General features: G+C 47.2%; 1 non-coding gene across 1 annotated transcript; it reads right to left on the bottom strand.

The window, feature by feature from the left end:
* Positions 1-3,079: 3,079 nt before the first annotated feature.
* On the bottom strand, positions 3,080-3,152 carry Trnas-gga (transfer RNA serine (anticodon GGA)). The gene has a single exon. It is a non-coding gene; the product is annotated as a tRNA-Ser (tRNA).
* Positions 3,153-15,857: the final 12,705 nt, after the last annotated feature.

Consider the following 15,857-nt stretch of genomic DNA (forward strand, 5'->3'; position numbering starts at 1 on the left):
AACGATCGCGAGGGCGGAAATTCCGCAGAGGAGTGTACTGCTGCCAAAATTGCAAAAAACCATTACCTCAAGTACAATCGTTTGTTTAAACAATACGATGAAACTGTTCATGCTCAAAATCTAAAAGTGATCAGTATTATCAGAATCTGCTGTACCATACAAAACGTGTTTGAGTATCGAATACAAAATAGCATCCTTTTCATTTTTCCAGAAATCAAAGGAAAAGTAAACACAACAAATTCCGTACCTTAATGTGGAATTAGCTGAGGCAAAAACAATTTGCTTACGTACTGTAAAGGAACAAAGTGATTAGAGCGCGTGCATAAAACAGGCAGTTTTTTTTCTGAGAACACATAAAGACAAGATGCGTGTTCCAAGACATATTAAATAAAAACAAATATAGCCCAGTATTTACACAGGCCATAGGCAAAATAGGTGTGTATGTAGAGTTCGAACAATGCGTAAAACCAAAAAAATTGATGCAACGTATGGTATTGCCTTCAAAATATTGCGAAAGAAAGCAAATTGAGTTATTCTTAAAGAAAGCCAATTGAGTTTTTCTTGTGTTGATTCAAATTTTGCTGCAGCTGCTAAGCCATTTAATTTTCTGTTCTCGATCATGTTGCAATATCCCAACAGCAAGATCGAAGCACTATGCCTAGAAACAAGGAGAGTGTCATTCGCGTACTGAACTAACGAGGCTGAAGTACACAGCTTGAACTGTCATTAACATATAAATTAACAAGCAATTGTGCCAAGATGGACGTTTGCGGAACGCCAGACTGCAATACTTGTGGGGAGCTTGCAATTTTGCTTCATAAGACATTCTGTCGTTGGGTAGTAAAGTAATTTTTAATTGCAGCAAGAAAGGTCCACGGTAACTTTATTGGTGTTGTTTGTCAAGCATTGCATCGTGGTTTACAGAATCAAATGCTTTTGACACATCAAGAATCACTTACATGGTAAATTCATGGCGATCAATGGCATTATTAGGTACACCGAAAGTTTCACCCAATACTTTGTGCGTACCCCTGGAGCGGTGAAACCATCTTGGTTGGACGAAAGTATGTCTTGTTTTTTGATAAATGAAGTCTTTGTAACAACCACATGTTTTTCTAAGACGAGGACAATTTTTGGCAAAACAGATATACCTCGGTAGCTTTCGCCACAATATTGATGCCTTTTTTGTAAATGGGTCAAACACGAGCAATTTTTAAACCTTGATACAATATGAGTTGCAATATTTGTTTCGATGATGGCATGAATTACATATTTAGGTACATGAAAATTCCTGCAAATAATTCAATGGATAAACCATCCAAACCTGCGGATTTCGTCTGGTAAATCCTGATAAGATACACATTAAGTCATCCTCAGTACATGGGGGAAGAAACGAAGAATCTTTGAAAGAACTAATACTTTGTATGTTCCTATGGCTTGACCAGCAGACGAAGAGAAACAGACAACCTTAATACTGAGAGTAAGTGATGCCGCGCTAAAATTTTTGGCAATTTATAAGAGGCATTTTAAATGTTTTGCCCCAAAATCGAATATGGTATATAAATAAATATATATATATATAGAAATAAGGGTTGGCAGTCGAGAAAACCTCGGAAAGCAAAGGGGAGGATGTGGTAGATCATTGAAACAGATTAAGAATTTGGAAAGAAAGAAAGAAAGTGAAGAAAAAATGCCCGCCAGGTGGGATCCGAACCCACGACCTCCAGAATACCGGTCTGGTGCGATAACCACTACGCTACCGGCGGGGCGATTTTCCCATTCACTTTCTGGGGTATTTATGTTAGGTGTGTTTGTTTCCTGTGCTTGGGGGTGGTAGCCAGCGCCATTCGGACTAATCGGGGTGAAGGGGACCTTCTTTTTAACCCCCGGGTCGTGACTCGAGTGTCTACGACATGTCCAGAGTGGTCGACCAGCTTTGAACCCTCTTAAGCTCCCTTTAGCAACAAGACTGCCAGAACAGAGGCCCTCGCTATGCATGTAGCGAATCAGAATAGGAAATGAGGGGCTCGTTGAAAATAACACAGAAATAAGGGTTGGCAGTCGAGAAAACCTCGGAAAGCAAAGGGGAGGATGTGGTAGATCATTGAAACAGATTAAGAATTTGGAAAGAAAGAAAGAAAGTGAAGAAAAAATGCCCGCCAGGTGGGATCCGAACCCACGACCTCCAGAATACCGGTCTGGTGCGATAACCACTACGCTACCGGCGGGGCGATTTTCCCATTCACTTTCTGGGGTATTTATGTTAGGTATGTTTGTTTCCTGTGCTTGGGGGTGGTAGCCAGCGCCATTCGGACTAATCGGGGTGAAGGGGACCTTCTTTTTAACCCCCGGGTCGTGACTCGAGTGTCTACGACATGTCCAGAGTGGTCGACCAGCTTTGAACCCTCTTAAGCTCCCTTTGGCAACAAGACTGCCAGAACAGAGGCCCTCGCTATGCATGTAGCGAATCAGAATAGGAAATGAGGGGCTCGTTGAAAATAACACAGAAATAAGGGTTGGCAGTCGAGAAAACCTCGGAAAGCAAAGGGGAGGATGTGGTAGATCATTGAAACAGATTAAGAATTTGGAAAGAAAGAAAGAAAGTGAAGAAAAAATGCCCGCCAGGTGGGATCCGAACCCACGACCTCCAGAATACCGGTCTGGTGCGATAACCACTACGCTACCGGCGGGGCGATTTTCCCATTCACTTTCTGGGGTATTTATGTTAGGTATGTTTGTTTCCTGTGCTTGGGGGTGGTAGCCAGCGCCATTCGGACTAATCGGGGTGAAGGGGACCTTCTTTTTAACCCCCGGGTCGTGACTCGAGTGTCTACGACATGTCCAGAGTGGTCGACCAGCTTTGAACCCTCTTAAGCTCCCTTTGGCAACAAGACTGCCAGAACAGAGGCCCTCGCTATGCATGTAGTGAATCAGAATAGGAAATGAGGGGCTCGTTGAAAATAACACAGAAATAAGGGTTGGCAGTCGAGAAAACCTCGGAAAGCAAAGGGGAGGATGTGGTAGATCATTGAAACAGATTAAGAATTTGGAAAGAAAGAAAGAAAGTGAAGAAAAAATGCCCGCCAGGTGGGATCCGAACCCACGACCTCCAGAATTCCGGTCTGGTGCGATAACCACTACGCTACCGGCGGGGCGATTTTCCCATTCACTTTCTGGGGTATTTATGTTAGGTATGTTTGTCTCCTGTGCTTGGGGGTGGTAGCCAGCGCCATTCGGACTAATCGGGGTGAAGGGGACCTTCTTTTTAACCCCCGGGTCGTGACTCGAGTGTCTACGACATGTCCAGAGTGGTCGACCAGCTTTGAACCCTCTTAAGCTCCCTTTGGCAACAAGACTGCCAGAACAGAGGCCCTCGCTATGCATGTAGCGAATCAGAATAGGAAATGAGGGGCTCGTTGAAAATAACACAGAAATAAGGGTTGGAAGTCGAGAAAACCTCGGAAAGCAAAGGGGAGGATGTGGTAGATCATTGAAACAGATTAAGAATTTGGAAAGAAAGAAAGAAAGTGAAGAAAAAATGCCCGCCAGGTGGGATCCGAACCCACGACCTCAAGAATACCGGTCTGGTGCGATAACCACTACGCTACCGGCGGGGCGATTTTGCCATTCACTTTCTGGGGTATTTATGTTAGGTATGTTTGTTTCCTGTGCTTGGGGGTGGTAGCCAGCGCCATTCGGACTAATCGGGGTGAAGGGGACCTTCTTTTTAACCCCCGGGTCGTGACTCGAGTGTCTACGACATGTCCAGAGTGGTCGACCAGCTTTGAACCCTCTTAAGCTCCCTTTGGCAACAAGACTGCCAGAACAGAGGCCCTCGCTATGCATGTAGCGAATCAGAATAGGAAATGAGGGGCTCGTTGAAAATAACACAGAAATAAGGGTTGGCAGTCGAAAAAACCTCGGAAAGCAAAGGGGAGGATGTGGTAGGTCATTGAAACAGATTAAGAATTTGGAAAGAAAGAAAGAAAGTGAAGAAAAAATGCCCGCCAGGTGGGATCCGAACCCACGACCTCCAGAATACCGGTCTGGTGCGATAACCACTACGCTACCGGCGGGGCGATTTTCCCATTCACTTTCCCATTTCCCAAACAAACATACCTAACATAAATACCCCAGAAAGTGAATGGGAAAATCGCCCCGCCGGTAGCGTAATGGTTATCGCACCAGACCGGTATTCTGGAGGTCGTGGGTTCGGATCCCACCTGGCGGGCATTTTTTCTTCACTTTCTTTCTTTCTTTCCAAATTCTTAATCTGTTTCAATGATCTACCACATCCTCCCCTTTGCTTTCCGAAGTTTTCTCGACTGCCAACCCTTATTTCTGTGTTATTTTCAACGAGCCGCTCATTTCCTATTCTGATTCGCTACATGCATAGCGAGGGCCTCTGTTCTGGCAGTCTTGTTGCCAAAGGGAGCTTAAGAGGGTTCAAAGCTGGTCGACCACTCTGGACATGTCGTAGACACTCGAGTCACGACCCGGGGGTTAAAAAGAAGGTCCCCTTCACCCCGATTAGTCCGAATGGCGCTGGCTACCACCGCCAAGCACAGGAAACAAACAAACCTAACATAAATACCCCAGAAAGTGAATGGGAAAATCGCCCCGCCGGTAGCGTAGTGGTTATCGCACCAGACCGGTATTCTGGAGGTCGTGGGTTCGGATCCCACCTGGCGGGCATTTTTTCTTCACTTTCTTTCTTTCTTTCCAAATTCTTAATCTGTTTCAATGATCTACCACATCCTCCCCTTTGCTTTCCGAGGTTTTCTCGACTGCCAACCCTTATTTCTGTGTTATTTTCAACGAGCCCCTCATTTCCTATTCTGATTCGCTACATGCATAGCGAGGGCCTCTGTTCTGGCAGTCTTGTTGCCAAAGGGAGCTTAAGAGGGTTCAAAGCTGGTCGACCACTCTGGACATGTCGTAGACACTCGAGTCACGACCCGGGGGTTAAAAAGAAGGTCCCCTTCACCCCGATTAGTCCGAATGGCGCTGGCTACCACCCCCAAGCACAGGAAACAAACATACCTAACATAAATACCCCAGAAAGTGAATGGGAAAATCGCCCCGCCGGTAGCGTAGTGGTTATCGCACCAGACCGGTATTCTGGAGGTCGTGGGTTCGGATCCCACCTGGCGGGCATTTTTTCTTCACTTTCTTTCTTTCTTTCCAAATTCTTAATCTGTATCAATGATCTACCACATCCTCCCCTTTGCTTTCCGAGGTTTTCTCGACTGCCAACCCTTATTTCTATATATATATATATATATATATATATATATATATATATATATATATATATATATATATAGATAGATAGATATGTAGCGAATTAGAATTGGAAATGAGGGGCTCGTTGAACATACGACAGAAATAAAGTTTGGCAGTCAAGGAAACCTCTGAAACCAAAACGGAGGAAATGGTAGGTCATAGAAACAGATAAAGAATTTGGAAAGAAGGTGGAGAAAAAATTGCTTTCTTTTCACTTTTTCACTTTTCACTTTCATTTAAAAATTTCAGTTTCTTTCTTTCCAAAATGTTTATCTGTTTCAATGACCTACCATTTCCTCCCTTTTTGCTTTCAAAGGTTTTCTTGACTGCCAAACTTTATTTCTGTCATATATATATATATATATATATATATATATATATATATATATATATATGTATATATATATATTTATATATTTATATACATATATATTGTGGCAATGCCGCAATAGGGGCGGGGACAATCTCACGGGATGGACATGTGGCGGCTGAGAAGGAATATGTGCCGCGATACGAGCGAGGATAGATCATGGCGGACTCGGCTGGGTTATGTGTGCGCAGCCAGATCGGCTGAGGAGCGGACCTTGGCGGAACAGGACTACCAGTAAAGGTGTGGTTTTAGGGGGCGCAGTGTCTTTCTGCGGAACCGCGGCCGGGTGCAAGAACCACCGGTACCACATTTGGCGCCCAACGCGGCCGGCCGTGGTTCCTGTGAAGGGCATTGTGGTCTTCTTCCTTGTTCTGGTGTTCCGCGGTGTTCGTTTCGCAGGGCTAATTACATTCGCGTTTTAAGTGCAATGCACTTCTTAAGCGACCCTGAACCTGCGTCCACCGGCGATGTCCGCGCACGTGGAGATGGGCGCGCGCAGCCTGGCCGCTGACATGGCCCATACCCACGTGGGGGATTGGCCAGAAATCTCCTCGTCTTCTTTGGCAAGGGGGTTGATGGGCGCACACTGCCTGGCCGCTGACATGGCACATACCCACGTGGGGGATTGGCCAAGAATCGGGCGTGAGAAGGGCTAATGCACCTGCCTAAAGGAGTACTGACACGAAATTTCAAAGCTGAGATCCGCTCTAGCAATCAAGTACAACGACAACACAAATAGGTGTCTGTGAATAAATGCATCTTTCTTTCTTTGTAGTTGTGTGTGTGTGTGTGATCTCTCTTTGGCGAACATTACCGAACCGCGCAAATTCAACTCGTGCATTCGCACTTTCACATTCTTCCCCTCGGGGAAATGCGGGGAATTTTTTTCGTGACCGCCGGGATTTTTGGCAGTCTTTCTCGCATTTTGAGCCGCATTTTTCGTGGCTTGTGCTGTTTATCACCATTTTTTTTCGTGTGTTCACTTCGCGGCGCACGAGAGAATTTCGTCCGAAGAACATGCCTGTCCATGGAGCCGCTACCCGTCGGAGGACCTTGGTTGCTTCGCGCGAGCCCGAGAGGGATGCGGACGCCAATGGGATCGTCGGCGTGCTCCGCCCAATCATGGACCTCAGCGAGAACCTCACGAACCAGCTGGCAGGTCTTGCGCTAGAACGTAGTGGGTCCGAGCACGGGCCATCGTTTCAGCCGAACCACGTTTCAGGTACCACGGTTCACGGGATACGATGACGGCAAGACAGTGGCGGACTTCCTGGACGACCTCACCGTATTGTCACGAAGCCAAGGACGACGCAGTTGTCTTGAAGGAGAAACAAGTTTATTGGAGCGAACTTGTGCTCCCCTAACAACTGAAAAGAATACAGAGGCGGCTAAACAGCGGTCAACAAAGTGACTTGCGTCGGCGAGCTTCGCAGAATCGAATGCCGCGGCGTCTGATGTGCAGGCTTTTATCTTTCGGCGCGAGAATTTCTCTGAACCGTCGATTTACATCGAGAATATTGTAGATCACAGAAGATTATTCTGAGCTAGGGGCGTTAGGGCGAAACACTCTGCTTATCTGAATGAGATAGCCCGTGCGGCATAAAAATAAAGAATGGAACACGCGCTTCGCATGGGACACAGATAACAGATCCGCGCGCGGCCGGGCATTAAAAACAAACGATAAATAAACAAACCCGTATATGGTTCGCGGCATTACCCCCGCTCTACGAGTGCAGCGACCCGATGCTAAAGTAAAACGACACTCCGAACAAACAGCAACAACAAAACAACAACAAAAAAGTTCGTCATCTTGCGAAGTACGGTTTGAGGCGAACCACGTGGACGACTTCGGGTCGCGTGCGTCGTCGTGATGTGCCGGAATCACCACTGGGGATCACTTCGTAGGTTAATTGGCCAACACGTCGTTGAATCTGGTAGGGTCCAAAATATCGTCGGAGAAGCTTTCCACTGAGTCCGCGTCGTCGAATGGGAGTCCAAACCCACACACGATCCCCTGGTTGGTACTCGGCGTCTCGGCGTCGGAGGTTGTAGCGGCCGGCTTAGGCGTGCCGACAGGGGAGGGGGGGGCAGCAGGGGCGGCCGCCCCCCGTAATCATCTGAAGGGGGGCGGCAAATTGGCCCATATTTTGCGAATGTAACACATTAAAGTAAAAATATCTGCTCAGAAATATTTTGTATGTGTTGCAATTCCATCGCATTGAAATAAAAATTTTATAACCATCCCTCTTTGCACTGCGTTCGGACCGCTAGGCCTTCAGTGGGAAGAGAAGGTCGGGAGATGCTGTAGGGGGGGGGGGGGGCGCTAGGGGGGGGCGGAGCGGTAGTACTTTGCTCCCTCTAATCAAGAACTCTGCGCACGCCTATGGTAGGGGAACCCTGAGTAGTATGCGAAACAGCCATGGGGTCAATGCAATTTCCCATTTCGTAGTTCCGGTAAGTCAAAAGTGTGGTAGTTACCATGAAAACCAAGCGGTAAATATCATGGTAGCTAAGTACCTCATGCTCACGGAAACGACGAACTGAAAACTAATGGGCAAGGCCTTTGATGATGATGATGATGATGATTCCTATTGTTTTCCCCTTTGAAGCAGGGTGATGACATGTCATATTACCAAAAAGGACTAATATAACCATGTTTTACACTCTTGGTTTAATACTAGCGCTGCTTAGGGCAGGCACTAAAGCTTATTAGGCCCGAATTACTTTTTTTCCCTGTTACAGGTGGTAACTGTCTTAGGCAATATTCCCCTCTCTGCTTTTTGTCCACCAGCATTCTAATCTTCTTTTCGTCCCCTCGACAGCCTTGAAGTTAACTTCCTCTCTCATACCCTTAAATCCTAGGGCTTCTGAAAGCCCAATATTCCCTTCATGTAGATTTGGATGGATACCCTCACATTCTAACACTATGTGCCGCATATTTTCTGTTTCTTTTCCGCAGACCACACATACCCCATTTATTTTGTGAATACTTCCTTACAAAACTCTTAGTTCGCAGGCAACCTGCTCTAGCCTCAAAAAGCAGAGCACTGCCCTGGGAATTATCGTAGAAATTTTCGTTTCTCATGTTCATCTCCTCAGCCTTGTAGATCTCTAACGACGTTTTAGCTTCTATTTTTTCCCCGCCATTTATTCGTTTCAATCTGCTTTGCCTCTTTTTTGGTTACCTTGGCTGTTTTGGATTCCCCACTGTTCTTTCCGTATTTCATCGTTAGCCTTCTAGTCTTTCTTAACCACTGCGTGTCCACGCTTTTCAAGTATAGGTACCTAAAAACCTTAGCTGCCCACCTTCGTTGATCCATTGCCTTCAACCTCATCTCAAAGCATTATTTACTCTGAGCTTCCTACCTTCAAACGACGCCCAGCCCATATCTCCCTGAACTGCTTCGTTAGTTGTTTTTCCATGCGCGCCTAAGGCCAAACGTCCTACCGTTCTCTGGTTTACTTCAAAGCCTGATAGAACGTCTGATTTTAAGCAGAGTACAGCATTCCCAAACGTGAGACCCGGAACCATTACTCCTTCCCACATTCCTCTTACTACTTCATATTTGTTATACCCCCCGAGAGCTCTATGCTTCATTATAGTTGCGTTTTGCTTTCCCTTAACCTTACGTTGCTCCTCGTGAGTACCTATGTAGTTATCCCCTTCGTTTATCCACACACCCAAATATTTATATTCCTTCACTCTAGGTGATTCGCCTTGCTGGATAGACACTACGTCGGTGGTAGCGTCATTGAAAACCATTATTCCTGATTTTTCTGCAGTGAAATTTACCTCGAGGTCAGTGGCTTCCTGGCCGCATATATTTATTAGCCGCTGCATACCGGTTTGGTTATCAGCTACAAGAACAATGTCGTCTGCGTATAACATTCCCGGAATATGCTGTTGTACCATTTCGCCTTGCAGCATATGGGTTAGGCTAAACCCTACTTGACTTTCTTCCAGTTTCTTTTCTAACCCTGCCACGTAAAGCTTCAACAGTGTTGGGCTCAAAGGGCATCCCTGTTTCAGTCCCCGATGGATGTTTACCTGCTGGGCGCATTTCTGTCCTTCCCAAGTAAGGTGTACTCTATTGTCTTTAGAGATTGCTATAAGGAACTCTACTAACTCGTCATCTAATCCCTGGAGTTTCAGCATTCTCCACAGCCGTTCTCTGTTTACGTTGTCATATGCCCCTTTAACGTCCAAGAACGTAATCTGTAGTGGTCTAATCTGTGCTTTCGCAATTTCAATGCATTGCGTTATCACGAACAGATTGTCATCCAGTCGCCTGTCTTGTCTAAATCCATTCTGCAGTTCCCAAGTAGTTCATTTTCTTCCATCCATGCTTGAATTTCTAATTTTAACGCCTGCATTACAACTCTATACACCACTGACGTTACTGTGAGTGGTCTGTATAAATCAATACTGGCTTTGTCTCCTCTGCCTTTATATATTAAATTCATCCTACTTTCTAACCAGTATCTGGTATTTGTTTGGTTTCTATCATCTTATCTATTGCCCTCATAAACGATTCCTTACTTTTAGGTTCAAGTAGGTTTATCAGTTGCATTGGTATTCCGTCCGGGCGCACTGCTGTCTGGGGGGAAACCTTATGCTCTGCTTTTTTGCAATCAAGGTTGCTCAAACTTATTTCCCTTTCCACAGTCTTTTGTGGCGCTGATGTTATCGGTGCAGGTTTCCCAACCACTATTGTCCTAAACTTCTCAATAATCACTCGATGAATATGCGCCAACGCGTGCTCTCCTTCTAAATGTTTCCCCTCCTCATCAATAAGAGATTTTGATGGTTATCGTTTTTTGAGCTTAGTGATTTTACATGGTTCCAAAACTTCTTGGATGCGCTTTTGCCATTCTTCCCTATTTCTGCCATCCATTGTTTGCTTTTCTGCTTGATCTTTGCTTGCACCATTTTCTGCACGTCTAGTTTTTTCCCAAGGTAGGCATCCCACTTTTCCCTTACTATCTCCGGTTCCATACCAGTTCTTTTTGCTTCTCTATGTTCTCTCGACGCCTTTCTTCGCTGGTCAATAGCCTCTTTTATTTCCTTATTCCACCAGCTTCTCGGCTTTCTCTTCCCGTTCGATCGGTTTCGTTCCTTTGCTTCATTCATCTTACCCTTTATGAACGCAATCATTTCGTCGTAATCCCAATTTGTGCCTGGGTATTTATTGATTTCATCTTCTAATCTATCAGCGATGATCTTTAACTGCTCATTATTCAAATTATTTCCTCCTATTGTACCTATTTCTGTATTTGTCCGGGTTGCGCCTCCAAAGTGCAAGCTAAACCGCTTGTGGTCGCTTCCTAAGCTGTCTGTTCTATTTTCATCTATCCTCATTTCCAGCAGCCTTCCGTATACTGTCTCGGATACTGAACTGTAGTTTATGTTGGACTGTCTGTTACCGCTTTCCCACGTTATTTGTCCTTAACACTTGCTTTCCTTGTTTACAATTACAAGCCGGTTTTCCTGGCATAGATCTATCACTAGAGAACCGTTGTGGTCTGTGTATCCATCCAAACCTTCTATACGGGCATTCATATCTCCAACTATGATTATTTCGCCCGAATCTTTGAACTCGTTTATATCTCTTCTCAAACAGTTTACCATTTCCTCATTTTCCTCCCTAACACTACTTCCGGTTCACAGATACACCACTAATAACCATGTATTTTTCCCCTCTATGGTGCTTCTAACCCATAGATGCTCTTTACAATTTTCATGCACTCTCTGCCAGTCGGTCCCTTCTTTAATGAGCATGCCAACACCTCCCTCTTTCTTCATTCCTGTGGTCCTGTTGCAACCTTCTCAGACATAATTGTCTATGATAGGTGGGGCTTCTAGGTCCCGGAGGTGAGTCTCGGCTAAAGCATACACGTCTATTCATTCCCGTTCAAGTTGCTTTTGAATTTCCACCCACTGATCTGGCTTTCGGCCTCCCTGCATAATTATGTAGCTGATAAAATATTTATTGCATTTGTTTTTCCCTTTCCGCTTACGGGGTGTGTTTTTGTCTTTTACAGAATTGTTTGCTCTATTGTTTCCACTTAAATGGCTTCTGTCAACGCTCTCAGTTACGTCCGTAGGTTCTCCGTTGAGCTCTAGGCCTGGCTGCCTCCCAGCGTTGAGTGTGCATGTGTCTTTTGCTTCCCCTTTGTCTCCTAGTTTGCCTTAGCTGCGCGGGGCCCCCTAAAAAAGCTACCGCTCTCCCACCTAAGCGCCACCCCACCTTGTTTCCTAGCCTGGGGCTGAAGTGAATCCCGTCCCACTGAAAAGCTTGCCTATGTCCGATGCTGCCCACTACCCTGTTCACGTCTATCACTTCAAGCCCAAGTTCCCTGCCGCAACTCACGATCTCGCTGTTGGCAGCGAGTACTACCCGTTCGGTGTGCACGCCCTGCTTCATCACCTCCGGCACGGTGCAGACTGCAATGCGCACATTTGGGGCCGTCGCCCGCAGGTCCTTTACCCCCTTCGCTATCTCCTGGCCAAGTTTTTCCTCCTCTCCATTTAGAACATCCTTAAGCCCCGCGGCAATCACCACAAGGTTTCTAGCTTTACTAGACAAGGCCAGCTGCCCCTTCGCTGCAGTCATCACCGTCTGTATCGTTTGACCTGGGAAACACCCCACCTTCACACGCTTATCCCCCTTTACCCTTCCCACTATGGCAGCGCTGCTCCTCTTCATGTTAGAGTCACCCGCAATGATTACCACGCTATCATCTGCCCCGTGCCGCTCTTTACTGGTACCCGGGTTATCGACTGGTTTAGCTGTCCTATTTCGCAGCACGTGGGAGTAGCTGTTGCCTATTGTTGCTGCCACCCCCGGTGTCACTTCGGCGCATGCCTCTGCTTCGCTGCATGGGCTGAGGTGGTCGTCAATTGTTGGCGAAATGACGCTCCTTTCTAGCTTCCTTTCAGCTGCTCCAAACTTTCCCTCAACGGCCCTCCGTTCATCGCGTTCGTTACTTAGCGCTGCCTCCAGTTCTGCAACCCGCTTAGCTAACCCCGAGTTATCCGCTTCTACGCGTTCTAGCCGCGACACCACTACGCATAACCGACACGTACCTGGCCCTTCGTCTGCCTCGCCGCCACCCCGCTGAAACTCCTCTGCGTCTACGTGCCAAGGACAGCTACCACACTGTACCAGCTTTCTACGCGTCATCTCGGCTGAAACCCCGACACAACGAGAAAGAAACCGTGCAGGTAAATACTCAGCTTCGGCTGTCCTCCGCTGTCTCTGCCGTTTCGCTGTCCTTCACTGTAGAAACACGCTGTTGTCGGAGCACCAGGAAAGCACGTCCGAACAGGTCGGCTGCGCGCTGCGCAGTCGACCTGTTGCGCGCCCCCAACATGTTGGAAAGTTGCGCGCGTCCCCAAACGGCGGCCGCAAAGCAGCCTGGGAACTGTGAGCGCCTCAGCAGGCGCCGCCGGTGCCGCCTGGGCAGCTCTTTATGTACCTCTACCGTGCCAAGCCGTGCCGTGCACGACAGCGCCTGTGGAGCGAACATTTGTTGACGGTGCAGCTCCGGCGTTTAACATTGTGAGATGCGTGCAGAGCATCTGCTATTCTGGACAGCTGTTTTGATAACTGGCCTAATTCTTTTTTCAAACTTCAGCAATCTTACCACAGCCCGGATTTCTTTAACAAACTGCTGACGTTTTGGGAGTTGCAGTTTGTATCCCATCGATTTATGCTGCACAATGTCTGCATTTGTTTCAAGTACTGTTGCCTAAGAGGTGGCAAGTCCTATTGTGCAATCCTGAGTTGTTGCTGTTTTAGGCTGTGTGTACACATGAAAATAGAAATATTTATTTCAGTCGACCAAAAGACGAGGCAGCTAGTATGGTATCACTACAACAAAAGACACGTACGCTTTTATTCTGTTAGCAAAACTAACTAATACCAACTAAAAGGTAAACCTTCAGAGTGCGCTAATACAAAACACGCATAATTGACATTTTGCTTACTCATCGGTTGAGAAGTGGTTCATGTGTGAAGTTGTTAAGGTAGCAACAAATTTTCCACATCTGGTTTGGCTTGTCAGCCATCGCATTTGAGAAAATATACTACAGTATTCTCAAGTTCTTTCACTTCTCGAATAACTCGCTCAACGGGTCTCCTCAGGGTGGCGATCTGCCGTGTGCGTGTTTTCTTTGCTACTGCCAGTTGACGCCTACCATTTAACATGAGAGGGTAGAGGCGGTGTCTGTTCAATTTAAAACGCCAAGTTCACAGAGCTCATCTCCGATCAAGAATCCTGGGTCAGCCATGACGAGCTGTCTCCTTCGTTTTTACGCAGGAAGTACACCACACCTTAAAAGTTGGAAATAATTCCACAATGAGCTACCGAAAAGAAATAGTCGAAATGCTGAACTCCTAACAGCAGAACAGCAGAACCCCGTTCCTCCAATGCCGCAAAAAACGGGCTGCAGGCAGTCACTGCCGTTGCAGAAACCGCATCCTTGCCTGCTGGAGCGAAAGAATTGCTTTATCGCCCCGTTACGCCCTTTGTGCTCAAATTTATTACAAAACGGGCGTTCATTACCCTGAGCTGACAGCCGTATCTCGACAGTGCTGCATATCACTAGTTCGTCTTGTATGCCTGGAAGCGGGAGGGACGCTTAGGGGGGCGGCGTTTCGTTCACTTCGCGGAAGCTAGGCAACAAAACATATAAAAAGCATAATTTACGTTATAATGCTTGGCTTACCTGTCTTTACCGGAGGACACCTCTCGGAGAAGACCCGGTGTGGGAAAATGGTCGCATACGGTCTATGTAACATTTGCGTCTGTTCGCGTTGAAATGGGCTCCACATACCCTGTGACGGATCCCACAAAGCAAATAGGCCTTCACGACCCTGGAGAACGGCCATCACGTCACGCGGAAATGCATTACGAATAACGTGTGCACACGATATGGGCTTCTTCGTTTTCCCACTCGGCTCTCCTTGGGCTGCTAGAAGCAAGAGCTGGGTTATTTGAATTTTTAGATGCGACGCATCTCTTTAACTCGCCTTGTCCCGCGTAATTGTCGCGGCGTAGTCCGCACCTTCGGCGCGGCAGCTGTGCGCTCCGCCGCTCTCACCGCTGCGCCATCTTTGCGTCAGCGCGGTCACCTTGCTACCGTCGCCGTGCCAGCTGTGCGTTAGAGCGCAGTTTGCGCTCGCGCTTGTGCTCGGTCAACACATGCACATGAGCTGCTATGCGGGGCTCTCTCTCATTCCGCTGCATATAAACGAGGTAAGTGTGCCGCTCCGCTCAGTCGCTCCACCGCCGGCGCTCCGATGATATCGTCCGATGATTTGAATAACGCAACGGCAACCCCCGATGCGTTGCGTCTACCCCATGATTCCCCTCGCGGGAAGATGGTGTAAATTTTTCTCGGGGAGCTCAAGTGTCACATTTGTTTTCTATTTCCTCGTGTTGAGGAATTTCTTTTTTCCCAGGGGCAGCCAGAATCACGAAGACGCTTTTCAATTGGCAGCAGCTGGTTCTACGTTCCACTCTGCAAGCTAGCAGACGACTTTGCTAGCAGACGACAAAAAGTTCTCATGCGGTGCAGGAAGTTTCAGAAGGATGCGGAGTTTATTTCTTATTTTGGGTTCTATGGTTTAAAGATCTTTAATTGATGGGCAACATAACTTTGCAAGCACAGCATTGCAAAATTTGTCCTTTGACGGGCTCCCTCCGCGCACGCGGCGCGCAGCGCGACCACCCCGTCGCCGCTCGAACAGCCCGCGCTCGCAGTTCCCATCAACGTAACGTTGGTTCCCATGACGCCTTGCGCGGGTCCGCCAGGGGAAGGAGCGGCACTGCAGTTTCTGGAAAGATCTATTGAATCCACCCCATGCCACCCTGAGTAGTATGCGAAACAGCCATGGGGTCAACGCAATTTCCCTATTTGCAGTTCCGGTAAGTGAAAAGGGTGGTAGTCATAGGCGTGCGCACAGGAGGGGGGGGGGCGGCCGCTCCCCCTAATCATCTGAAGGGGGGCGCCAAATCGGCCCATATTTTGCCAATGTAACCCATTAAAGTAAATATTTCTGCTCAGAAATATTTTGTATGTGTTGCAATTCCATCGCACTAAAATAAAAATTTTATCACCATCCCGCTTTGCACTGCGTTCCGACCGCTAGGCCTTCAGTGGGAAGATGTCGGGAGTTGCTGTAAATGGGGGGGG

Source organism: Haemaphysalis longicornis, unplaced genomic scaffold, assembly GCF_048455015.1.
Source record: "Haemaphysalis longicornis isolate Haplotype H1 unplaced genomic scaffold, Haemaphysalis longicornis Haplotype H1 scaffold_6, whole genome shotgun sequence".
NCBI lineage: Eukaryota > Metazoa > Arthropoda > Arachnida > Ixodida > Ixodidae > Haemaphysalis > Haemaphysalis longicornis.